The following is a 27,286-nucleotide window of genomic DNA, read 5'->3' as shown; positions in this document are numbered from 1 at the left end:
ATTTAATAGTATTTCCTTGTAAAATATAAGCTATTTTATATACACCTCTGCGCACATCAATGTACATGTGGATCGCTTGGACGATGGGGTTAATTGGGTCGGATCGGACTCAAAGGACCCGTTATCTCAAAAACTAAGGAGGTAGGTGCCATAGCCAAAGAGAAGTTCTTGTTTCTCAAGCTAGTAACAAAAGGATCGAATTATAGCTCAGCGGTATTTTTTGATGTCAAAAGACTTCACTTGCTCGAGGGTTATCGGGTGAAGTGCAGCGTGATTCGGATGCAAAGCTGGCGGTATCAAAAGGAGGTATAAATAGCGGGTTAAGTTGTTGCTGTGGGATAATGATGTTGATATTGACGATGTTAGGTTAAGATTGGTGTTGTTTAACGTCTCTTCGAGTGGGAGATTGTTAGGAGTACGAATCGAGTTAAACAAGGAATTGAAAAACGAAAAAGCTGATGCTGGAATGATTCTCGCGACCGCGAGATATGGAGTTGCGACCGCGAGATGAAGCTATTCAATCAGTTGCTGGAAACGTGAACCTCACAACCGCGAGCTACAGGGTTGCTATTGCGAGGATGTAGCAGACGGGCCATAAATGTCTAGAAGCTTGTTTCTTGTTCGTTAAGTAGTTTCGTTGTGAAATTTTGTCTATTTAAACATCCTATTGTAACCTATACATGTATCCACGAAAATTATCAATAAAAGAACTCTCTTTGATGGTCGAGGATTAAAGTAATCATTCGTGTTAACGTATAACCTCGTTAAATTCTCTTGTCTTTATCGTTTTTGCTAGTTTCTTCGTATACATCAAATATTTTCGTTTATTGTCAGTGGATTTGATAAACTAGGGTTATCAAGTCTTGTTAGGGCTCACGTGTTTCATTCCTAACAGATAATTTGTATTTATTTTGCACGTTGCAATTAAGAACCAAACATGCTTTCATATTACGCATGAACTTGATTCAGGTGTCACTAAAAATGATTCATCGAGGTCTACTTTCATTTGTCATTTGTCAACCACTAAAAACCGAAATGAGTTTATTATTAAATTTGAATCTAATCACCAATTGAACCTTAGAATGGTGTAATACCTACACTAAAAGGCAAAATCATAAAGATATTGGCGTTGACTATTTAAAATATTAAAATCGTGTATTGGCTAATTAAACGATCAAGTTAAAACCATTATGAACTGTTCTCTGTAGAGTTTACAACTAATATATAATACTCCATCCGTCCAGAATTAATTGTCCAATATTCTTTTTTGGGACGTCCTAAATTAATTGTCTACTTTCAAATATGAAAAGTAAAGTTGATGATGTTTACAATATTGTCTCTAATGAATTAATTAAATTACAAAGGTGAAAGAGATTTCTAATTAATAAGTTGAGGGTAAAATAGTAAAGTAAGAAGAAAGTATAGAAAAAATACAGTGTGATAATGACATTTCTTAAACTGTGTATTTTTTTCTGGAGACAATTAATCTGAGACGGAGGGAGTATTGAATATTCTTATTCTAACATAAACTTTAAACTCCTAGTACTAATAAACTTTGGAATAAAAAATTACAATAGTATTTAAAATAGTAGAATATTAAAATATTCCAATTTTGAATGCAAAATCCTTATCTACAACTAAGGTCGACTATAAAACTAGAATAGTGAATATATATATATATATATATATATATATATATATATATATATATATATATATATATATATATATATATATATATATATATATATATATAGTGGTAGGATCAAGAGGGAAGTAACCATTCGGGGGGAAGCGGGGGAAGCAAAAACTTTTTTTTTTCTTCATTTTTTGAAAAAATTTTGTTCACGAACATTATAGATGAGATGAAAATATGAACATTTAGTAGAGATTCTTTGTGATAAATGTTTTTATTTTGGCAGGAAAACGCTCGAAGAAGTAATATATAACAATTATCGTGTTTTTCGAGCGTATTTTGATATTTTGGCTATTGGGGTTTAGATATTAGAGTTTAGATATTAGGGTTTATAGGGTTTGGATATTAGGGTTTAGAAATTTAGGGTTTAGGGTTTAGATTTATGATTTAAATTGAGTTTTTAACACGAACGGTTTAGAGTTTAGGGTTTAGAGTTTAGGGTTTAGGGTTTGGTGTTTTGGGTTTATGGAATAAACCCAAAACACCAAACCCTAAACCCTAAACCCTAAACTCTAAATCGGGCTAAATTTTACTTCACAAAACATGAAGAAAAAAAAAATGTTCATATTCTTCACGAACAATATTATCTTGAATGTTATTTTTGTCGATCGTTTTTCCGCCTAAATAATAACATTCATCACGAAGTGTCTCTTCTAAATGTTCATATTTTCGTGTGATCTTGATGCCGGAAAAAAAATTCAAAAAAAACGAAATTTTTTTTTTTGCTTCCCCCCGATTGGTTACTTCCCCATTGATCCTGCCCATATATATATATATATATATATATATATATATATATATATATATATATATATATTTAAATTTTTTTTTTTTTTTTTTTTTTTTTTTTTGAAAGATCAACTAAATTATATCATAAAACAAGAATTACATACAGATGGCTATGAGCCTTAACATCTCGACCATAACAACAAACGAGGGGATTACTCGAACTATAGACATACAAAGAATAACCATGAATAGGACTCGAAATAAAGTAGGAAAAACACTCTTGTTCTAAGTCCGTCACTATGATATGGACAACTTGAAAAGACAAGCCGGGCAGAGGCGTGAGTTACAGTGCCGAAAGACGGCTACAAAGCAATTCACTCTCCACTCACTTAGCCCACGTCAAAGTTTTGGCCTTAAAATAAGAGTGAAAAAAACCTACAATTAACCTATTCCATCTTTTGATTTTGGGTTGAAATCGAAAGCCGAGGGATTGGAAATCCAAGTAAGCCATTCAAGATTGATGTTTTTACCTCGACAATTAATCCATTCAAAGCTCTTGGCTTGGATATCCGCTAGTAATATAGGGGTTCTTAAGATATTGTTACCGAATGCATGATTGTTACGGTTCTTCCAAATATAATAGGAAGTCACCCAAACAACCGCTTGCCAAATTAACGAGCCCGTTTTGGTTTTGATATGAGGCGAGGAACCTAAAGCAAGATCCGTATAGTTCGCGAAAGAAAGATTGTCGAATTTCCACCAATAGCGGACCTTTTCCCAAATATTCGAGACGAATTTGCAGGTGACAAGGGAGTGCTGAAAAATACATATATAATGTGCAACGTACTTTACAACAATAGTTGTGTACAATGATTTTCAATTATTTCTAGCTTTCTTTATCAATAATTGTCTGGATGTTAAATTATAATGACGTTATTTTGGATTATATATGTTGTTTGAAGTTTTGTGATGTTATAATTATTGTTTGGTTATTTTCATTTCTAAGTTATATGGATCAAGGCAATAATAACTTACTTGTATGTTAAAGATATGTTAAAGGTAAAGTGGTAAAACTGTTAATTTTATTTTTCTTCTCTCCTTTCGGACTCGGAACACTTATTTTGTGTAACTTCTTTCCTTTTTATCTTAACTCAGGCACACAAAACCTAAAATACAAATCATTCACATTGTTTTCTTTCTTTTACTTATTATTCTTATTATTATTATTGTTCATTTCCATTTCTTCCATTTAAAACTCCGGAACAGAGTGTTGGTATTCGTTATCATTGTTTTAAACTATAAATTTTAACTGGCATGTGATCAAGACGTTACATGCCATCTTAATAAGTTGTCACATTATACATAAATATAGAAATAATGTTGATGAGTTATTTACCGGAGGTTTTACCTTCTATGAAGGGAGCCAATGTGCTCGTTTATAGAACAGTTTCTTCGTTTACCCAAAAAAGAAGATAAATGTTATGATAATTAAAATAATAATGCATATATAGATAGTCAAATTTGTACAAACTTTTAGTCAATTTTGTACCACTTGCATAGTATTTCTTAGTAGTATAAATACACCATGATGGTATGCTTGTAAACTTGCACTATTTCATAGAATTATATGAAATACACACTTATTCTCTCTTTACTAATATTTCATAAACAAATATAATTGTATTTGGTAGTTATAAGTTCTAAATTATAACACGTTATCAGCACGAAGTGCTCCGTATAATCAAGGTTTATCTAAGCAAGCACAAGTCACTAATCAAGAAAATGTCAAACTTATCAAAGCTTGAGTTTGATGCCCTAGACGTATCGGGAACAAACTACACATCATGGATCATGGATGTAGAAATAAATCTTGGATCATTGAGTATTCTAGAAACTTTAAAAGAAAACAATACTTGTTCTGATCAAGATAAATTAAAATCAATTGCTTTTATTCGCAAACATATTGATATCACCTTAAAACATATGTATCTCACCATCAAAGATCCACATGTTTTATGGGAAAGTATCAAGAGTAGATTCGATAATCAAAAATAAATATTACTCCCAGCTGCGAGGGAAGAAGGGAGAAATCTAAGGTTCCAATACTTTAAAAAAGGTAAGTGAATACAGCTCGGCCATGTTCAAGATCCGTTCAAAGCTTCAATTCTGTGGTCAAGAAATAAGTGATGCTGATATGATGGAGAAAACTTCTCCACAATGCATTCTGCAAACATTACTATACAAGAAAATTTAAGATTGCAGATTTACAAAACTTTTTTCAAATTTTAAACTTATCTCTTAGTTGCAGAAGTGAATAAAGAATTACTGATGAAGAATCAAGAGGCTCGTCCTACGGGTGCCCTAGCATTCCCTAAAGCTAATGCTATTAACAATAATAATAATAAAAAAAGAAATGCACCTGGACGAGGATGTGGGCGAGGTCGTGGTCATATTGGCCAAAACCATCATCATGGAAATTACCATAACAATAATAAAATCATAACTATGTTCGAAATCACCCTTATGGTAATGTGGTAGTCATGGTCGTAATGGTTACGGTGGTCGTGTTCGTGGACAAAGAAATAATAATCCACAAATTAAAATTTAAACCACCATACAATCCCACAAATCATAATGTTGAAGGAAGCTCTTCAAAGAGTATTGAAGATTCTTGTTATCGATGTGATAAAATTGGCCATTGGTCTAAAAACTGTCGAACAAATCAATATTATGTTAATCAATATCAGGAATCCCTAAAAGGAAAAGGAAAAGAGAGAAACCTTGTGGATGACCTTGATACAAAAATTACTGAGCCAACAAGTGACTACTTTAATGAATAAATTTTCTATTATATGTCCATATCAAATAAATGGATGTAGATTTACGATCTATACCATGTCTACTTTACTATATGTTTCCTTATTATGTACTTTCGTTTATAACATACTTTTGAATGTAATATATTGACGAATTATGTACTCATTATTTGTTTCTCATATTCTGAAGTTCATGATGTACACTACTGGAGTGCAAAATCAGTCAAATGGTGGGGATCTTTATATTGTAGACAGTGGTACCACACACACTATACTCAAATCTAAAAAATACTTCACTGATTTTAAAGCAACAGAAGGAACGGTACATACTATATCAGGTCCTGCGGATTTAATAAAAGGAATGGGAAAAGCAAAATTCATGTTACCAAATGGTACAAATTTTCTGATAAAAAATGCCTTATTTTCTCCCATGTCAAAGAGAAATTTGTTAAGCTTATCTGACATATACCAAAATGGATATGATTATCAGTCAGTGACTACAGAAAATGATAAATATTTAAGTATCACTGACAAAAAGCATGTGATTGAAAAACTACCAAGACATAGTTCTGGTTTACATTATACATATAAAATGTACCAGAAACACACATGGTAGTTAATGAAAAGGCATGTGATCTTGTAATGATCAATCTGTGGCATGAAAGATCAGGCCACCCAGGATCAACAATGATGAAAAGAATAATTCAAAATACACATGGATATTTATTGACGGATCAAAAGATCCCTCATGATGCAATTATCCCATGTACATCATGCTCACTTGGAAAATTGATAATAAGACCATCACCTCTTAAGGTTGAAAAAGAATCACTAATGTTTCTTGAAAGAATTCAAGTTGATATATGTGGACCAATTCATCCACCATGTAGACCATTTAGATATTTCATGGTCCTAATAGACGCATCTAGTAGATGGTCTCATGTTTGTCTATTATCAAGTCGAAACATGGCATTTGCAAAATTTCTTGCTCAAATTATTAAATTGAGAGCACATTTCCCAGATTATACTATTAAAAGGGTGAGATTGGATAATGCTGGTGAGTTTACATCTCAAGCATTTAATTATTTTTGCATGTCTATTGGGATTGTTGTTGAACATCCTGTTGCTCATGTGCATACTCAAAATGGTTTAGCCGAATCACTAATTAAACGACTGCAGTTAATAGCTAGACCATTGATAATGAGAACAAAACTCCCAGTATCTGTATGAGGTCATGCAATTTTACATACTGCATCATTAATTCGCATTAGGCCAAGTGCAAGTCATACATATTCTCCCTTGCAACTTGCTTTTGGCCATCAGCCAAATATTTCTCACCTTAGAACATTTGGTTGTGCGGTTTATGTTCCTATCGCACCACCACAACTCACTAAAATGGGTCCTCAAAGAAGGATGGGAATATATGTTGGATATGAAACATCTTCAATCATAAGATATATTGAACCCATGACGGGTGATGTTTTTACAGCACGTTTTGTTGATTGTCACTTTAATGAAACATTGTTCCCTAGATTAGGGGGAGAAATAAAAATAAAAAAAATGATGTTTCATGGTGTGAACCTCAATTAATGTATCTTGATCCTCGCACAAAAGAATGCGAGACCGAAGTTCAAAAAATAATGCATATGCAAGAACTTGCGAATAAATAGCCTGATGCATTTACAGATACAAAAAGAGTGACTAAATCATATATACCAGCAGCAAATGCTCTAGCTCGAATTGAAATTGCAAAAGCTGACAATAATGTCACTCTTGAGTCTTTGCCAGGCCAGAAACGTGGGAGACCAATTGGTTGCAAAGATAAAAATCCTCGAAAAAGAAAATCAGCTGATAATGAGGTAAAAGAAAGTGTTCATGAAGAACCACAAATCAATACTCCTTCTGCAGAGGAGATTGATGATGTCAATACGGAATTTTCAATCAATTATGCACATTCAAAAATATTATGGAACCGAAATGAAATGAAAAATCTTGATGAGATATTTTCATATAATGTTGCATATGACATCATGAATGATGATGATGATCCAGAACCAAAATCTGTCATGGAAGGTCAAAATAGACATGATTGGGATCATTGGAAAGGGACAATACGAGCTGAATTTGAATCGCTCAATAAAAGAAAAGTTTTCGGATCTATCATTCTCACACCTAAAGATATGAAACCTGTGGGATATAGATGGGTTTTTGTGCGAAAAAGAAATGAGAAAAATGAAGTTACAAGGTATAAAGCTAGACTTGTAGCTCAAGATTTTTCTCAAAGACCAGGAATTGATTATTAGGAAACTTATTCTCCTGTTATGGATGCAATTACTTTTAGATACTTAATCAGCCTGGCAGTTTCTAAAAATTTAGAAATGCATCTCATGGATGTTGTGACTGCTTATCTATATGGATCACTTGATAGTGATATATATATATGAAGATACCTGAAGGATTTAAGGTATTAGAAGCAACTAATGCAAAACCCAAAGAAATGTACTCAATCAAGTTACAAAGGTCTTTATATGGGTTGAAACAATCGGGTCGCATGTGGTATAAACGATTAAGTGATTGCTTGATAAGCAAAGGGTATACCAATAATCTTATTTGTCCATGTGTATTCATTAAGAAAACAACATCCGGATATGTGATCATAGCCGTTTATATAGATGATCTTAACATCATAGGTACAAATAAAGAGATCCATGAAGCCATTCAACTTCTAAAGAAAGAATTTGAAATGAAAGATCTCGGAAAAACCAAGTATTGACTTGGTTTGTAGATTGAGCATATGCCTAATGGTTTACTTGTACATCAAACAACTTATACGAAAAAGATTTTAAAACGTTTCAATATGGACAAGGCAAAACCATTAAGTACTCCTATGGTTGTTAGATCACTTAATGTTGACACTGATCCATTTCGACCCTGTGTAGATCATGAAGATATCCTGGGACCAGAAGTACCATATCTTAGTGCAATTGGAGCTCTTATGTATCTTACAAATTGTACAAGACTTGACATTTCTTTTGTAGTTAATTTGTTAGCAAGGTTCAGCTCAGCTCCTACCAAAATACACTGAAATGGGATCAAACACATATTTCGATACCTTCGAGGAACTACTGATTTAGGATTATTTTATTCTAACGAATCAAAACAAGATTTGGTTGGTTATGCAGATGCAGGTTATTTATCTGATCCACATAAAGCTAAATCTCAAAATGGATATGTATTCCTAAATGGAGGTACCGCAATATCATGGCGTTCTCAAAAACAAACACTTGTTGCAACATCATCAAATCATGCCGAAGTGATTGCATTAAATGAAGCTACTCGGGAATATTTTTGTAACACCCCGTTTATGATATGTAGGTGTGTCGTGTATGTACGACTAGTGTATGAAGGATTCGAGGCGTATTCGTGTGTTAAAGTTCTTGTACGCGAGAAAATGATCAGACCGCGTTATATGTCGCATCGCGGAGAAGGGTGTCGCGGCGCGACAAACCAAACAAATCAGAATCAGGATACATGGTAAGGCAAGCATAAAATTGTGTTAAATGTTGCGGCGCGAGGATTGGGGCCGCGGCGCGGCGTTCTGGGCGGACTGGTACCAGGTTTTTGTATTTTTAAATGAGGTTCAAGGGCATTTTGGTCATTTCGCGTGTGAGCCAGATTTGAGATCTTAATCTCATCCATTCATTTCATTTCCTTTACTTCTTTTTCCTTTTGTTTCTATTTTTCCTCTCAAACTTCAAAACCCCATTTAATTCAAAGTGAGATTTGGAAAGGAAGGAGCGGGATTCGATATTAAGCGTAAGAGGCAACCTTGTTCTCCTCGTTCTTGGCTTCAAGGTGATACTAGCGGTAAGCTCTAACTCCAAATTTCATTTTCGTGTTCATCATTCAAATTCATGGGCCGGTTTAATACGGGTTGGGTTGTTTCAAGTGGTATCAGAGCAAGGTCTAAGAGATTTAGGTGACTTGAGATAAGTGCCTAGACTTAGACTTTTGTGTGTGGTTATTTTTGCGGGACTTGTAGGTGAACGGGTCGGAATGAGAACTTGGTTAGTACCTTAGCGTGTAGGTGAACTAACTAGAATTTTGGCTTGTGTTGTGATGTAATTCTTGCGTGTGTTTATAACGCGTAGAATTTTTGGTTTGTGTTGGTTTATATCATCAAGCGAGGCGGTCGTTGTACTAACGAGTCGATACGGCGTGTGTGCGTGATAAGGACTTGCAAACCTTATTACGGGCGCAAATCATGTCTAACAAGTGATGTACGACGAGTGTTTAGCAAGATGGGGCGGTGTTGTGTGTGTGGTTTTATACGTTCATGGACTAATCGTTTTTCATTCTTTAGAATGACGATGCGAAACGAGATCGAGACGAATGAGGTTAAGTTTAACGCTAGAACTGTGACAACCCAGAAATTTTCAACCAAATTTAAACTTTATCTTTATATTATTCCGACACGATAAGCAAAGTTTGTTAAGTTAAATCTCAAGAATTTTAAACTGTGTTCATACATTCATTATAACCTCGACCAAATTTCGACGATTGACGAACCGTTATATATAAATAGATATGTATATATATGTATATATATATTATAACTTGAGAATATTAATAAAGTATTAAACGTATAATACTTTACATGAACGTATTTGTTTCAATATGTTTATTGATGGAATTAGAAGATAATATCAAATGATTTATTTATCAGATACATTGTGATATAATTACGGGTCCATGTTATGAGGTCTACTGTGATTTAAGAAATCTATTCTTTTTGACAACATTCGGAAAATGGTAAAGTGATTTATAAGTAAGAACGTGGAGTGTAAATAACTTAGATGTTGGATATCGACAAGTTAAGTAACTCAACATTTTTCATTAAGATGATTTCATACGTTTATTTAACCTTTGGACTTTATCCCAAGCTTCAAAAACAGACTGTAATTTAAAAACTTGAAACCTATTATGAATATATATGATTCTACTTTTCTAAAATATTTTATGATATAACGATTTCCATTATTTTAACCTTTAAAAAAAATGATTCTTATATATATTTAGTTTTGGAAAACAAAATTATCATATTTATTTGATTTAGTTTCAAACGTAAAAAACGTTTTCAGTTTAAAAAGAACTTTATTATTATTAAAACGTATATAACTTTTATAAATATCTAGAACCACTTTTGACAACTCATTACTTAACCAGTATGATAAAGATAACGATATTTATATTTTATTTTATTAAATATATAACGATTTAAATTAATATTATATATATTTATACGCGTATTATACGTACATAGTTTTATACTTTTACTATACTTAAACTTTACCTTTACATTATTTTTACTTTACTTTAACTTTAATAATTCACTTTAATAATTCATACTTTAATAATTCACTTTAATAATTCATACTTTAATAATTAACTTTAATAATTCATACTTTAATAATTCACTTTAATAATTCATACTTTAATAATTCACTTTAATAATTCAAAAATCTATTATAAATAGAATTCAATATGTTTCATTATTTCATAGAAACTTGAAAATATTTTTCTCTAAAATCTCTCAATCGATTTATATATATATATATATTTACTCCGTATTATTTCAAGATATTATTAGTATACATAAAATATTACGACGGAGTACTGTCGAGTGATTTCGAAATTATTTTTCGAGCCGGAAAGAGCTAAGGAAATTATGGGTTATAGCTATGGAGATTATAGGTATGGTTCGGGAGTATTGCTCGTGAGTCAAACTAGTGTTTATCATCCCCGTTGCGTCTACGTACTTTTCCTGCAATATTGAATCTCAATATTGATACGTGAGCCCTCATAACTTAACTTTTATATATTATTAGTGTATCCCTGACTAGTGCTCGAGTATATAGGATTATGCATGCTTATACGTTCGTTATTGTCGTTAGATAGGTTATGTCGATTCTTGAATTAAATACATATGCTATTAAGATAACGTACATGATATGCATGTCATTGGAAAGCTAGCAAAAAATTGAGAACTTTTCATTTAGATATCGAATGGTTTCGATGAACGGTTTAGAAGTTATAGTCAATTGAATTTTTGTAAAAATGATTATTATTATCGTCGTTATTATCGTCGTTATAATTTAATTATTATTATTATTATTATTATTATTATTATTATTATTATTATTATTATTATTATTAATATTATTATTATTGTTATCATTGTCGTTATTAATAAAAGATATTATTGTTATTTTTATTATTATTATTTTCGTTATTATCGTTAAGGTTATAATTAGTATTATTATTATTATTATTATTATTATCATTCAAATAGTTATTAGTATTATCATTAATATTATTATTATTAGTATTATTATAATTAAAACTAATATTAGTAACATCTAATTATTATGATTACTATTATTATTAATATTATTAATATGAACGCGATATAAAAGACTACTAAAAGCTATTAAACGAAGAGATTAGGAAATAATGAGTATGAGTATCATGATGAAATTAAGATATTTTAAGATATTGTTTTAAAGGAAAAATATCGTTTTCATTATTTTACTATTATTATTATTATTATTATTATTATTAAAAGTATTATTAATATTAAAACTATCATTTTTTACTAAAATTATTATTTTTAATAAAAATATCATTGTTAATATGAAACATCATTATTATTATCATTTTAGTACTATTATTAATAAAAATTATCATTTTTAGAAAATATAATTATTGTTATTTTTATTAGTAGAATAATAATAATTATTACAAAATAATACAACTTTTACTTATTATTATTATTATCAATATTATTTTATCAAATAAATATGTGATACAAAGATATTTTACTACGTATAATATAATTACATTAATAATACCTATCATATTATTTTTATGATATTAAATAAACTTTATAAATTTTATTACTTAAGATATATAAAAGTATATTTTTATTATATAAATTTTAATATAAAATTTTATTTATTAATAAAAGAACTATATTATTTACTTAATAAAATCTGTTAAAAATATTTAAATATATAAAACGACTATATTTAAACTATATAATAATCATGTATAAATTTTGGAAGACATTTTGGTCAATATGACTTTTGTTGACTTTTGCATATTTAGTCTCGAGCATTAGGATTGTGATACACTACGACTTGACCTTGATTGTTAGACAGATATTGATCAAACATATAAATATATATAATTAATATAGGTTCGTGAATCCAAGGCCAACCTTGCACTTGTTCAATGACGTCATATGTATTTTTACTACAAAATAAACTATTGTGAGTCTCATTTGCTCCTTTTTTAAATGCTTTTGCAATATATATTTTTGGGACTGAGAATACATGCGCTATTTTTATAACTGTTTTATGAAATAGATACAAGTAATTGAAACTACATTATATGGTTGAATGGATCGAAGCCGAATATGCCCCTTTTAGCCTGGTAATCTAAGAATTTGGGAACATCACTAATTTTGAGAATTAGTGCACCCCTAATTGACGCGAATCCTAAAGGTAGATCTACGGAAACTAACAACTCCCATTCTGGAATTTGGATTGCTTTAGTACTTCGAGTTTATCATGTCCGATGGGTGTCCCGGAATGATGGGGATATTCTATATGCATCTTGTTAATGTCGGTTAACAGGTGTTCACCATAAGCATGATTTTTTATCTCTATGCAGTTTGCGAAATGCCTGATATGAGATGGATGTTTATATAAATGAAATCTTGTGTTCTATTAAAATTATGGAATTGATGGATTATGATAAACTAATGAACTCACCAACCTTTTGGTTGACACTTTAAAGCATGTTTATTCTCAGGTATTAAAGAAATCTTCCACTGTGCATTAGTTTATTTTAAGGATATTACTTGGAGTCATTCATGGCATATTTCGAAAGACGTTGCTTTTGAGTCATTGAGTTCATCAAGATTATTATTATGTCAATTATAGTTGGATGTATTATGAAATGGTATGCATGCCGTCAACTTTAGATTAAAGAAAATTTGTCTTTTAAAAACGAATGCAATGTTTGTAAAATGTATCATATAGAGGTCAAATACCTCGCGATGTAATCAACTATTGTGAATCGTTTATAATGTATATGAATGAGTCCTTTCAATTGGTATCAGAGCGGTGGTCTTAGCGAACCAGGTCTGCATTAGTGTGTCTAACTGATAGTCGTTAGGATACGTTAGTGAGTCTGGACTTCGACCGTGTCTGCATGTCAAAAGTTTTGCTTATCATTTTTATCAAAAATTGCATGCTTATCATTCTTAGTCTAGACATGTCTTACTGCATTGATTGCATGAAAAGTGTATAGACAAAAATTCATATCTTAACGTATCTGTTACTGTAAACTTTTTCTGACATATCCCGTAAATTCCTCCGTAATCTATGAAATCTTTTGTGCTATATATATAGATATTCTATGTAATTAGAATACCACCCGATAGCCGGAAAATCATTTCATATCGAAATATCCTTTATTCAATCGAATGAAATGGAATTCGTCATTAGTTCAAGTCCCTCGAATTCCGATATGGAATCCCACGCAAGCTCCGAAAGCAGTGTGACTGGAATGGATCAACCAATTAGCCATCATCTATTTTGGATGAATTGGGGATGGGTTCGTAGCCTCCTTAATCATTGGAGACAAGAAGAAGGTGATCCCTTCCATCCACCATATTGCCCTCTTGGTGAAGAACCTGAAGCACTTACTGAAATGTCCCATTCTTATTGATTAAAAACGTTCCATATTAATTGATTTCGTTGCGAGGTTTTGACCTCTATATGAGACATTTTTCAATGACTGCATTCATTTTTAAAACAAACCATAACCTTTATTTCATAAATAAAGGTTTAAAAAGCTTTACGTAGATTATCAAATAATGATAATCTAAAATATCCTGTTTACACACGACCATTACATAATGGTTTACAATACAAATATGTTACATCGAAATCAGTTTCTTGAATGCAGTTTTTACACAATATCATACAAACATGGACTCCAAATCTTGTCCTTATTTTAGTATGCAACAGCGGAAGCTCTTAGTATTCACCTGAAAAAGGGGCATATTCGATTTCGATAATTCAACCATAGAATGTAGTTTCACGTACTTGTGTCTATTTTGTAAATCATTTATAAAACCTGCATGTATTCTCATCCCAAAAATATTAGATTTTAAAAGTGGGACTATAACTCACTTTCACAGATTTTTACTTCGTCGGGAAGTAAGACTTGGCCACTGGTTGATTCACGAACCTATAACAATATATACTTATATATCAAAGTATGTTTAAAATATATTTACAACACTTTTAATATATTTTGATGTTTTAAGTTTATTAAGTCAGCTGTCCTCGTTAGTAACCTACAACTAGTTGTCCACAGTTAGATGTACAGAAATAAATCGATAAATATTATCTTGAATCAATCCACGACCCAGTGTATACGTATCTCAGTATTGATCACAACTCAAACTATATATATTTTGGAATCAACCTCAACCCTGTATAGCTAACTCCAACATTCACATATAGAGTGTCTATTGTTGTTCCGAAATATATATAGATGTGTCGACATGATAGGTCGAAACATTGTATACGTGTCTATGGTATCTCAAGATTACATAATATACAATACAAGTTGATTAAGTTATGGTTGGAATAGATTTGTTACCAATTTTCACGTAGCTAAAATGAGAAAAATTATCCAATCTTGTTTTACCCATAACTTCTTCATTTTAAATCCGTTTTGAGTGAATCAAATTGCTATGGTTTCATATTGAACTCTATTTTATGAATCTAAACAGAAAAAGTATAGGTTTATAGTCGGAAAAATAAGTTACAAGTCGTTTTTGTAAAGGTAGTCATTTCAGTCGAAAGAACGACGTCTAGATGACCATTTTAGAAAACATACTTCCACTTTGAGTTTAACCATAATTTTTGGATATAGTTTCATGTTCATAATAAAAATCATTTTCTCAGAATAACAACTTTTAAATCAAAGTTTATCATAGTTTTTAATTAACTAACCCAAAACAGCCCGCGGTGTTACTACGACGGCGTAAATCCGGTTTTACGGTATTTTTCATGTTTCCAGGTTTTAAATCATTAAGTTAGCATATCATATAGATATAGAACATGTGTGTAGTTAATTTTAAAAGTCAATTTAGAAGGATTAACTTTTGTTTGCGAACAAGTTTAGAATTAACTAAACTATGTTCTAGTGATTACGAGTTTAAACCTTCGAATAAGATAGTTTTATATATATGAATCGAATGATGTTATGAACATCATTACTACCTCAAGTTTAGTAGGTAAACCTACTGGAAGTGACAAGAAATGATCTTGCTTCAAAGGATCCTGGATGGCTTGAAAGTTCTTGAAGTAGGATCATGACACAAAAACAAGTTCAAGTAAGATTTTTACTCGAATTAAGATAGTTTATAGTTATAGAAATTGAATCAAAGTTTGAATATGAATATTACCTTGAATAAGAAATATAACATACTGTATATAACAAAGGTTTCTTGATCTTAGATGATTACTTGGAATGGATTAGAAAGCTTGGAAGTAAATTAGTAAACTTGAAGGGATTTTTGAAGTGTTCTTGAAGTGTTCTTCCTATGATGATTATAGCTTGATTCTTGAAGTGATTTTTGATGAAGATGATGATTAACTACTGGAAAAATACGTTCATAATAGTGTGTGTGTGTTGAGAGAGAATTAGAAAGAGAATTGGAAGTGAAATGGAGTGAATAATGAGTGGTAATTGGTGAGTGGTGAGTGGGGTTAAAAGGAGTTCTAGTTAGTTGACTAGCTCATGGTAGAAGTTAAAATTGATTAGTCATACATGACATAATAAAGAGTGGAATCCCATGCTAGTTCCTATTGGTATATACTCATAGTAAGTACGTTTTGAAGCTGTGTATAATACGGGTAAGAATACGACTAGAATTCTTGATGAAAGAAAAGAATGGAAAAGTAACTGTAACCATTTTCGTTAAGTATGAGTGTTTTGATATATGTCTTGAAGTCTTCCAAAAGTATTTTAATACATCTAAATACACTACATGTATATACATTTTAACTGAGTGGTTAAGTCATCGTTAGTCGTTATATGTAAGTGTTGTTTTGAAACCTTTAAGTTAACGATCTCAATTAATGTTGTTAACCCATTGTTTATTATATCTAATGAGATGTTAAGTTATTATATTATCATGATATTATGATATATTAATATATCTTAATATGATATATATACATTTAAATGTCGTTACAACGATAATCGTTACATATATGTCTCGTTTTGAAATCCTTAAGTTAGTAGTCTTGTTTATATGTATATAACTCATTGTTAATATACTTATGGAGATACTTACTTATCATAATCTCATGTTAACCATATGTATATCCATATATATATCGTCATGTCGTTTTTACAAGTTTTAACGTTCGTGAATCGCCGGTCAACTTGGGTGGTCACTTGTCTATATGAAACATATTTCAATTAATCAAGTCTCAAATGGTCCACACATAGCTGGTGCATTAGTTAAACCAAACGGCATGACCATAAACTCGTAATGACCGTAACGTGTTCTGAAAGCAGTCTTTGGAATATCATCTTCTTTCACCCGCATTTGATGATACCCGGAACGTAAGTCAATCTTTGAATAAACAGACGAGCCTTGTAGTTGATCAAATAAGTTATCGATTCTCGGTAGTGGGTAGCGGTTCTTGATGGTAAGTTTGTTCAACTCTCGGTAGTCGATACACAACCTGAATGTACCATCTTTCTTCTTGACAAACAAAACAGGAGCTCCCCACGGTGATGTGCTTGGTCGAATGAAACCACGCTCTAAAAGTTCTTGTAATTGGCTTTGCAGTTCTTTCATCTCGCTGGGTGCGAGTCTGTAAGGAGCACGAGCTATTGGTGCAGCTCCTGGTACAAGATCTATTTGAAATTCAACGGATCGCTGTGGGGGTAATCCCGGTAATTCTTTCAGAAATACATCGGGAAATTCTTTTGCAATGGGAACATCATTGATGCTCTTTTCTTCAGTTTGTACTTTCTCGACGTGTGCTAGAACAGCATAGCAACCTTTTCTTATTAGTTTTTGTGCCTTCAAATTACTAATAATATGTAGCTTCGTGTTGCCCTTTTCTCCGTACACCATTAAGGGTTTTCCTTTTTCTCGTATAATGCGAATTGTATTTTTGTAACAAACGATCTCTGCTTTCACTTCTTTCAACCAGTCCATACCGATTATCACATCAAAACTCCCTAACTCTACTGGTATCAAATCAATCTTAAATGTTTCGCTAACCAGTTTAATTTCTCGATTCCGACATATATTATCTGCTGAAATTAATTTACCATTTGCTAATTCGAGTAAAAATTTACTATCCAAAGGCGTCAATGGACAACTTAATTTAGCACAAAAATCTCTACTCATATAGCTTCTATCCGTACCCGAATCAAATAAAACGTAAGCAGATTTATTGTCAATAAGAAACGTACCCGTAACAAGCTCCGGGTCTTCCTGTGCCTCTGCCGCATTAATATTGAAAACTGTTCCGCGGCCTTGTCCATTCGTGTTCTCCTGGTTCGGGCAATTTCTAATAATGTGGCCCGGTTTTCCACATTTATAACAAACTACATTGGCATAACTTGCTCCGACACTACTTGCTCCGCCATTACTCGTTCCGACACCATTTGTTCCTTTCGTTCTATTAACCCCTGGTCCGTAGACCTCACACTTCACCGCGCTATGACCATTTCTTTTACACTTGTTGCAAAATTTGGTGCAGAACCCCGAGTGATACTTTTCACACCTTTGGCATAGCTGCTTATGATTGTTGTTGTTGTTGTTGTTACGGTTATTATTGTTGTTGGGATGATTGTTGTAGTTGCTGTTGTTGTTGTTGTTGTTGTTGGGCCGTTTGTTGTAGTTGCGATTGATGTTGCGATTGTTGGGGTAATTGTTGCGATTATTGTTGTAATTGCTGTTGTTGTTGTATTGGTGATTCTTATCACCGTTTTCCTCCCACTTTCTTTTGACTTGCTTCACATTGGCCTCTTCAGCAGTCTGTTCTTTAATTCTTTCTTCAATCTGGTTCACTAGTTTGTGAGCCATTCTACATGCCTTTTGTATGGCGGCGGGCTCGTGTGAACTTATATCTTCTTGGATTCTTTCCGGTAATCCTTTCACAAACGCGTCAATCTTCTCTTCCTCATCTTCGAATGCTCCCGGACACAACAGGCACAATTCTGTGAATCGTCTTTCGTACGTGGTAATATCAAATCCTTGGGTTCGTAACCCTCTAAGTTCTGTCTTGAGCTTATTGACCTCGGTTCTGGGACGGTACTTCTCGTTCATCAAGTGCTTGAATGCTGACCACGGTAGTGCGTACGCATCATCTTGTCCCACTAGCTCTAGATAGGTATTCCACCATGTTAACGCAGAACCTGTGAAGGTATGCGTAGCATACTTCACTTTGTCCTCTTTAGTACACTTACTTATGGCAAACACCGATTCGACCTTCTCGGTCCACCGTTTCAATACGATCGGTCCTTCGGTTCCATCAAATTCCAAAGGTTTGCAGGCAGTGAATTCTTTGTAGGTGCATCCTACACGATTTCTGTACTGCCAGATCCAAGGTTATTGTTAGTATGTAGCGCAGCCTGTACTGCGGCTATGTTTGAAGCTAGAAAAGTACGGAATTCCTCTTCATTCATATTCACGGTGTGTCGAGTAGTCGGTGCCATTTCCTTCAAAATAGTCAAATGGAACAAGTTAATCATACAGAATATTAAGAGTAGTTAATAGTATTTCGTTGCATAATATGAACTCATTTATAAAAGCTTTTTCTTCATATTAGCGTTTTATAAGTTTCAATTCGGGTAGTACCTACCCGTTAAGTTCATACTTAGTAGCTAATATACAATTCTACTACTACAATTCTATATGAAAAACTGATTGTAATAATATTTCGCGTTCAAACTTTTATACAATATTTTACAAACTTACAATACCGCTTATTTTACATAAAGCATGAAATATAGCACACAATAACTTTGATACAAGATAGTTGTGAAGATAATTCTAGCTAGTACACAAGTCGTTCAGCAAAGGCAATAAAGACACGTAATTCATACGTCCAGAAACAAGTCATGCATTCTGGTTTTACTAGGACTACTTCCCATCCTTGGTCTTGTGGAACATAACCGTTATGGCCGTTGATAATACAGCGTGTTGTAATGTCGTCAAAGAGACGAGGGTTACGTAATGACCAACAGTCTCGTAATAACCTAAAAACCTCATTTCTTACCCCAATTACCGACTCTGTCACTTGTGGGAACGTTTTGTTTAATAGTTGTAGCCCGATGTTCTTGTTCTCACTTTGGTGAGAAGCGAACATTACTAACCCGTAAGCATAACATGCTTCTTTATGTTGCATGTTAGCCGCTTTTTCTAAATCACGAAGTCCTATATTCGGATATACTGAGTCAAAATAATTTCTTAACCCGTTGCGTAAAATAGCATTTGGGTTCCCCGCAATATATGCGTCAAAGTAAACACATCGTAACTTATGGATTTCCCAATGTGATATCCCCCATCTTTCGAACGAAAGCCTTTTATAAACCAAGGCATTCTTGGAACGTTCTTCGAATGTCTTACAAACCGATCTCGCCTTAAATAGTTATGCCGAGGAATTCTGACCGACTCTAGACAAGATTTCATCAATCATGTCTCCGGGTAGGTCTCTTAAAATATTGGGTTGTCTATCCATTTTTTGTTTTTATACTGTAAAATAGACAAGAGTTAGATTCATAAAAAAAATTACTTATTAATACATGCAATTTTTACATATATCATAAAGCATAAGCACACTATATTACATATATTACACTACACGAATACAACTATCTTATTCTGACTCGCTCGTTTCTTCTTGTTCGGTTTTGGTTCGTTTTTCCAAGTTTCTAGGGATATATGATGTTCCCCTAATACGAGCCGTCGTTGTCCACATTGGTTTAGAAAAACCTGGTGGTTTAGAGGTTCCCGGGTTATTGTTACAACTTAAGGACTTCGGGGGTTGACGATACATATAAAGTTCATCGGGGTTGGAATTAGATTTCTCTATTTTTATGCCCTTTCCTTTATTATTTTCTTTTGCCTTTTTAAATTCAGTTGGGGTAATTTCTATAACATCATCGGAATTCTCGTCGGAATCCGATTCATCGGAGAATTGGTAATCCTCCCAATATTTTGCTTCCTTGGCGGAAACACCATTGACCATAATTAACCTTGGTCGGTTGGTTGAGGATTCTCTTTTACTTAACCGTTTAATTATTTCCCCCACCGGTTCTATTTCTTCTTCTGGTTCCGATTCTTCTTCCGGTTCCGATTCTTCTTCCGGTTCCGACTCTTCTTCCGGTTCCTCTTCGGGAACTTGTGAATCAGTCCACGAATCATTCCAATTTACATTTGACTCTTCATTATTATTAGGTGAGTCAATGGGACTTGTTCTAGAGGTAGACATCTATCACATAATATCAAACACGTTAAGAGATTAATATATCACATAATATAAATATGTTAAAAATATATAGTTTCCAACAAAAATGTTAAGCAATCATTTTTAAAGAAAACACGGTCGAAGTCCAGACTCACTAATGCATCCTAACAAACTCGATAAGACACACTAATGCAAATTTTCTGGTTCTCTAAGACCAACGCTCGGATACCAACTGAAATGTCCCGTTCTTATTGATTAAAAACGTTCCATATTAATTGATTTCGTTGCGAGGTTTTGACCTCTATATGAGATGTTTTTCAAAGACTGCATTCATTTTTAAAACAAACCATAACCTTTATTTCATAAATAAAGGTTTAAAAAGCTTTACGTAGATTATCAAATAATGATAATCTAAAATATCCTGTTTACACACGACCATTACATAATGGTTTACAATACAAATATGTTACATCGAAATCAGTTTCTTGAATGCAGTTTTTACACAATATCATACAAACATGGACTCCAAATCTTGTCCTTATTTTAGTATGCAACAGCGGAAGCTCTTAGTATTCACCTGAGAATAAACATGCTTTAAACGTCAACAAAAATATTGGTGAGTTATAGGTTTAACCTATATGTATCAAATCGTAACAATAGACCACAAGATTTCATATTTCAATACACATCCCATACATAGAGATAAAAATCATTCATATGGTGAACACCTGGTAACTGACATTAACAAGATGCATATATATAAGAATATCCCCATCATTCCGGGACACCCTTCGGATATGATATAAATTTCGAAGTACTAAAGCATCCGGTACTTTGGATGGGGTTTGTTAGGCCCAATAGATCTATCTTTAGGATTCGCGTCAATTAGGGTGTCTGTTCCCTAATTCTTAGATTACCAGACTTAATAAAAAGGGGCATATTCGATTTCGATAATTCAACCATAGAATGTAGTTTCACGTACTTGTGTCTATTGTAAATCATTTATAAAACCTGCATGTATTCTCATCCCAAAAATATTAGATTTTAAAAGTGGGACTATAACTCACTTTCACAGATTTTTACTTCGTCGGGAAGTAAGACTTGGCCACTGGTTGATTCACGAACCTATAATAATATATACATATATATCAAAGTATGTTTAAAATATATTTACAACACTTTTAATATATTTTGATGTTTTAAGTTTATTAAGTCAACTATCCTCGTTAGTAACCTACAACTAGTTGTCCACAGTTAGATGTACAGAAATAAATCGATAAATATTATCTTGAATTAATCCAAGACCCAGTGTATACGTATCTCAGTATTGATCACAACTCAAACTATATATATTTTGGAATCAACCTCAACCCTGTATAGCTAACTCCAACATTCACATATAGAGTGTCTATGGTTGTTCCGAAATATATATAGATGTGTCGACATGATAGGTCGAAACATTGTATACATGTCTATGGTATCTCAAGATTACATAATATACAATACAAGTTGATTAAGTTATGGTTGGAATAGATTTGTTACCAATTTTCACGTAGCTAAAGTGAGAAAAATTATCCAATCTTGTTTTACCCATAACTTCTTCATTTTAAATCCGTTTTGAGTGAATCAAATTGCTATGGTTTCATATTGAACTCTATTTTATGAATCTAAACATAAAAAGTATAGGTTTATAGTCGGAAAAATAAGTTACAAGTCGATTTTGTAAAGGTAGTCATTTCAGTCGAAAGAACGACGTCTAGATGACCATTTTAGAAAACATACTTCCACTTTGAGTTTAACCATAATTTTTGGATATAGTTTCATGTTCATAATAAAAATCATTTTCTCAGAATAACAACTTTTAAATCAAAGTTTATCATAGTTTTTAATTAACTAACCCAAAACAGCCCGCGGTGTTACTACGACGGCGTAAATCCGGTTTTACGGTGTTTTTCGTGTTTCCAGGTTTTAAATCATTAAGTTAGCATATTATATAGATATAGAACATGTGTGTAGTTAATTTTAAAAGTCAAGTTAGAAGGATTAACTTTTGTTTGCGAACAAGTTTAGAATTAACTAAACTATGTTCTAGTGATTACGAGTTTAAACCTTCGAATAAGATAGTTTTATATATATGAATCGAATGATGTTATGAACATCATTACTACCTCAAGTTTAGTAGGTAAACCTACTGGAAGTGACAAGAAATGATCTTGCTTCAAAGGATCCTGGATGGCTTGAAAGTTCTTGAAGTAGGATCATAACACAAAAACAAGTTCAAGTAAGATTTTTACTCGAATTAAGATAGTTTATAGTTATAGAAATTGAATCAAAGTTTGAATATGAATATTACCTTGAATAAGAAAGATAACCTACTGTATATAACAAAGGTTTCTTGATCTTAGATGATTACTTGGAATGGATTAGAAAGCTTGGAAGTAAATTAGTAAACTTGAAGGGATTTTTGAAGTGTTCTTGAAGTGTTCTTCCTATGATGATTATAGCTTGATTTTTGAAGTGATTTTTGATGAAGATGATGATTAACTACTGGAAAAATACGTTCATAATAGTGTGTATGTGTGTTGAGAGAGAATTAGAAAGAGAATTGGAAGTGAAATGGAGTGAATGGTGAGTGGTAATTGGTGAGTGGTGAGTGGGGTTAAAAGGAGTTCTAGTTAGTTGACTAGCTCATGGTAGAAGTTAAAATTGATTAGTCATACATGACATAATCAAGATTTGAATTCCATGCTAGTTCCTATTGGTATATACTCATAGTAAGTACGTTTTGAAGTTGTGTATAATACGGCTAAGAATACGACTAGAATTCTTGATGAAAGAAAAGAATGGAAAAGTAACTGTAACCATTTTCGTTAAGTATGAGTGTTTTGATATATGTCTTGAAGTCTTCCAAAAGTATTTTAATACATCTAAATACACTACATGTATATACATTTTAACTGAGTCGTTAAGTCATCGTTAGTCGTTACATGTAAGTGTTGTTTTGAAACCTTTAAGTTAACGATCTCAATTAATGTTGTTAACCCATTGTTTATTATATCTAATGAGATGTTAAGTTATTATATTATCATGATATTATGATATATTAATATATCTTAATATGATATATATACATTTAAATGTCGTTACAACGATAATCGTTACATATATGTCTCGTTTCGAAATCCTTAAGTTAGTAGTCTTGTTTATATGTATATAACTCATTGTTAATATACTTATGGAGATACTTACTTATCATAATCTCATGTTAACCATATGTATATCCATATATATATCGTCATGTCGTTTTTACAAGTTTTAACGTTCGTGATCGCCGGTCAACTTTGGTGGTCAATTGTCTATATGAAACATATTTCAATTAATCAAGTCTTAACAAGTTTGATTGCTTAACATGTTGGAAACATTTAATCATGTAAATATCAATCTCAATTAATATATATAAACATGGAAAAGTTCGGGTCACTACACTTACCGGCGAACCTATTCGAGACACCATTTTCTCTCTCATTTCCAGAGTATCTCGGCACAATTATATACTATCTCACATTCTAGATGTTATTCACCCGCTCGTCCGAACCACCGATCATCCCAGTGTAATAGAAGAAGTCAACGAGCTTCGCGCTCGGGTAGTAGCTTTGGAGAATATGGTGCAAAGGTTACAAACACCAGCAGCAGCACCAGCAGCATAACCAGTACCACCATCATCAACACCAACAGTACCATTACCACCCCCAGCCACAACGGCGTCGTAAACCTCAACTTTACAATCTGTACCTCGAGCCTCAACGTCATACACACCATAGAGTACCAACAACAATAACCGATGAAGTATTAATCCATTACTTCATTGGAGAAACCTTCTACGGCGAATACGTAATCTCTTATGTCTTAGAGATTATCTATTCTAGCCTTAATCATAAATCAGATGTGTGGACCGAGATGATAAAAGGAAGAGTAAAAACCCTGACAAGGATGGTGCGTGATTTACAAGCTAGACTCGTTTTACCAACAACATCAACAGTATCGTCAACATCACCAACACCGTCAGTACCAACAGCATCTATAACATCACAAGCTCCGATAGTTCAAGGATCAACGTGGACATCATTACGAATCAATAACGAGTATATTGTACCAACGAGTTATAAAGTACTAACTCAATTCCTCTGAAGAATTTATATGTATATCTTATATATAAATTTTGAAATCATCATACATCTTTTCGTACCAAGCTATTATTTATGAATAGAAAAAGGGTATATACTACCCAGCTAAATTCATATTACTAATATGCTATAATCCTTCGATTAACGACTTAACTATCATTAAGCACAATCTCTGTTTCAACTCAATGAATTCCGTTTCATAATAATCCAAGTGTATTATTCAATTACATGTTTGATTTTACACTTTCAATGTACCCGAAACTTTCTACGAAACCATAATTCGTACTCTACAAAGTTCATAAGAATTCCACGAACACCAACATCATGCATCAACAAATAACGAAGTATTGATTCATAATTTCAATTTCATTGAAGAAATATTTCGTAAAATTTTTGTAATTTTAGGGATTATTCAATTCTAGTTTCAACCGTAAATCAAATGAGTTTAAATTAATATTAACTCATTAAATCTATACTACATCTGAAGAAAATATACATACATATATATTTTCATAGGGACTGTAATAAAATTCTTTTGTACAAAATATTAATTGTGAAAATTTGTAACGGGTAGGTAATACCCGAGAGATATAGAAATTCACAATTAATATGTTACATACTTCGATTCCGATTTAGCAAATCATCCACTATACTCCCTACTTTCACAACTATATACATTTGTTTATAGAAATCAAAACAACCATACTCATTCAAACCCGTTTACATATTCTGATTTTGAAACCTCAAAATTCAATTCGATATATAACCGATATCACCACTCTTAGATTTCTACATCTTTCAAAGCTATACTTTGACTTCAAAACTGTGATAGAACAACATTTCTATTCATAAAAATACTTGTATCATTCAAAACTCCTAGAACATCGTATGATTATAAACTGTGTTTAAACCCTTCGAAATTCCTGAAGACACTTCAAAACAATCGAGATGATGATCCAACCACATATTAACCACAGTCTTGCACCTAAAAAGCTCTCGAAACCAGAGTCATAATTTAACACGTATTCATGTCAGACCTTTTAGCATTTATTACCAAAAATAACTTTACGATTCCTTCTCAAATTAGTCAGTTTTGTCACAAGCTCCAACAAGTCAACTTTGACTTTTTAGTTGAAACAGTCTTATTATAACCTTGATATAGACGTTGCCCTTTCGTTATTGTTACCAGAGAACCTTTTATGTCTCACCACATTAGCAATAAACTTACCAACAACTTCACTGATCTTTGACTTTCCGAAAAATCATTATATTTATCGAAACCCCATCATTTACTCATCCACATCTTGTAACAAGAATTGTCATGCCAATTACTGGGAATCAGCAATCAGTATTTTGAAATCTTGCAGCATGTGTACACCAACAGTTATAGGTGTATATATAACGTCTATCTCCTAGATTTATATACTTCGAATGTGAAGTTTCTGAAAAACACCCTAAACTGTGAACTAGGTCTCCGAAGTTTGGAAAATGCTGATGAAGCAGCAAAAACTGTAAACGACCTTAACAGTCAAAAGTTTGATGATAAAGAATAGTATGTTGGAAAAGCTCATAAAAAGAGAAGGTTTGGAACTAGAAAACAGATTAAGCAAACCATGAAGGAGATTGTAGACAAATCACAAAGATTAAACATACCTTCAAAGAATCTAAATTATTCAGAGTCTGCTGAAGTTATTATCGAATACCTTGCTCCTGACTCTAAACCCTTGCGGACAATATTCTTCACCATCCTCTGATATTAGAAATTCTAAGATATCATCATATCTTTTATTATAAATATCCTCCATATTTCTGAAGATATTTCCATAATTATTGTTATCCGAAATTATTTACCTCTTCGCGCTATCTGTAAAGAAACTATTTTAGTTTCTAAATTCTGAAACCTTCAAGTTTAAAAATATGAATGCTTTTGAAGTAGTGTTGGGAACTGAAGCATAAGTTAGTATAATATAATGACACTTGATCAACGTGATTATATTACAGTAAGTTATGCTGAGTTTCTAATGGAACGTGATGATTCACAGACCAAAACGTCATCATGTACCATGTTACACGACTCTTATATTTTACTTAACCTCTAAACATATCAAGAAAATTGATAATGCTAAAAACAAACATATATTTCATAGCATTATCCCTCAAGAAAGACAAGCTTTTAGTTGCAATTGTTCTATTTACAAGTGATATTCGTTTAAATAATAAAAGGTGAAGACAAAAGACAGATTCGACGAATTGAAGACGCAAACGACCAAAAAGCTC

Source organism: Rutidosis leptorrhynchoides, chromosome 11, assembly GCF_046630445.1.
Source record: "Rutidosis leptorrhynchoides isolate AG116_Rl617_1_P2 chromosome 11, CSIRO_AGI_Rlap_v1, whole genome shotgun sequence".
In the NCBI taxonomy this organism is placed as follows: Eukaryota; Viridiplantae; Streptophyta; class Magnoliopsida; order Asterales; family Asteraceae; genus Rutidosis; species Rutidosis leptorrhynchoides.
The sequence above is the reverse complement of the archived record's forward strand: the minus strand, read 5'-3'. Positions refer to the sequence as shown.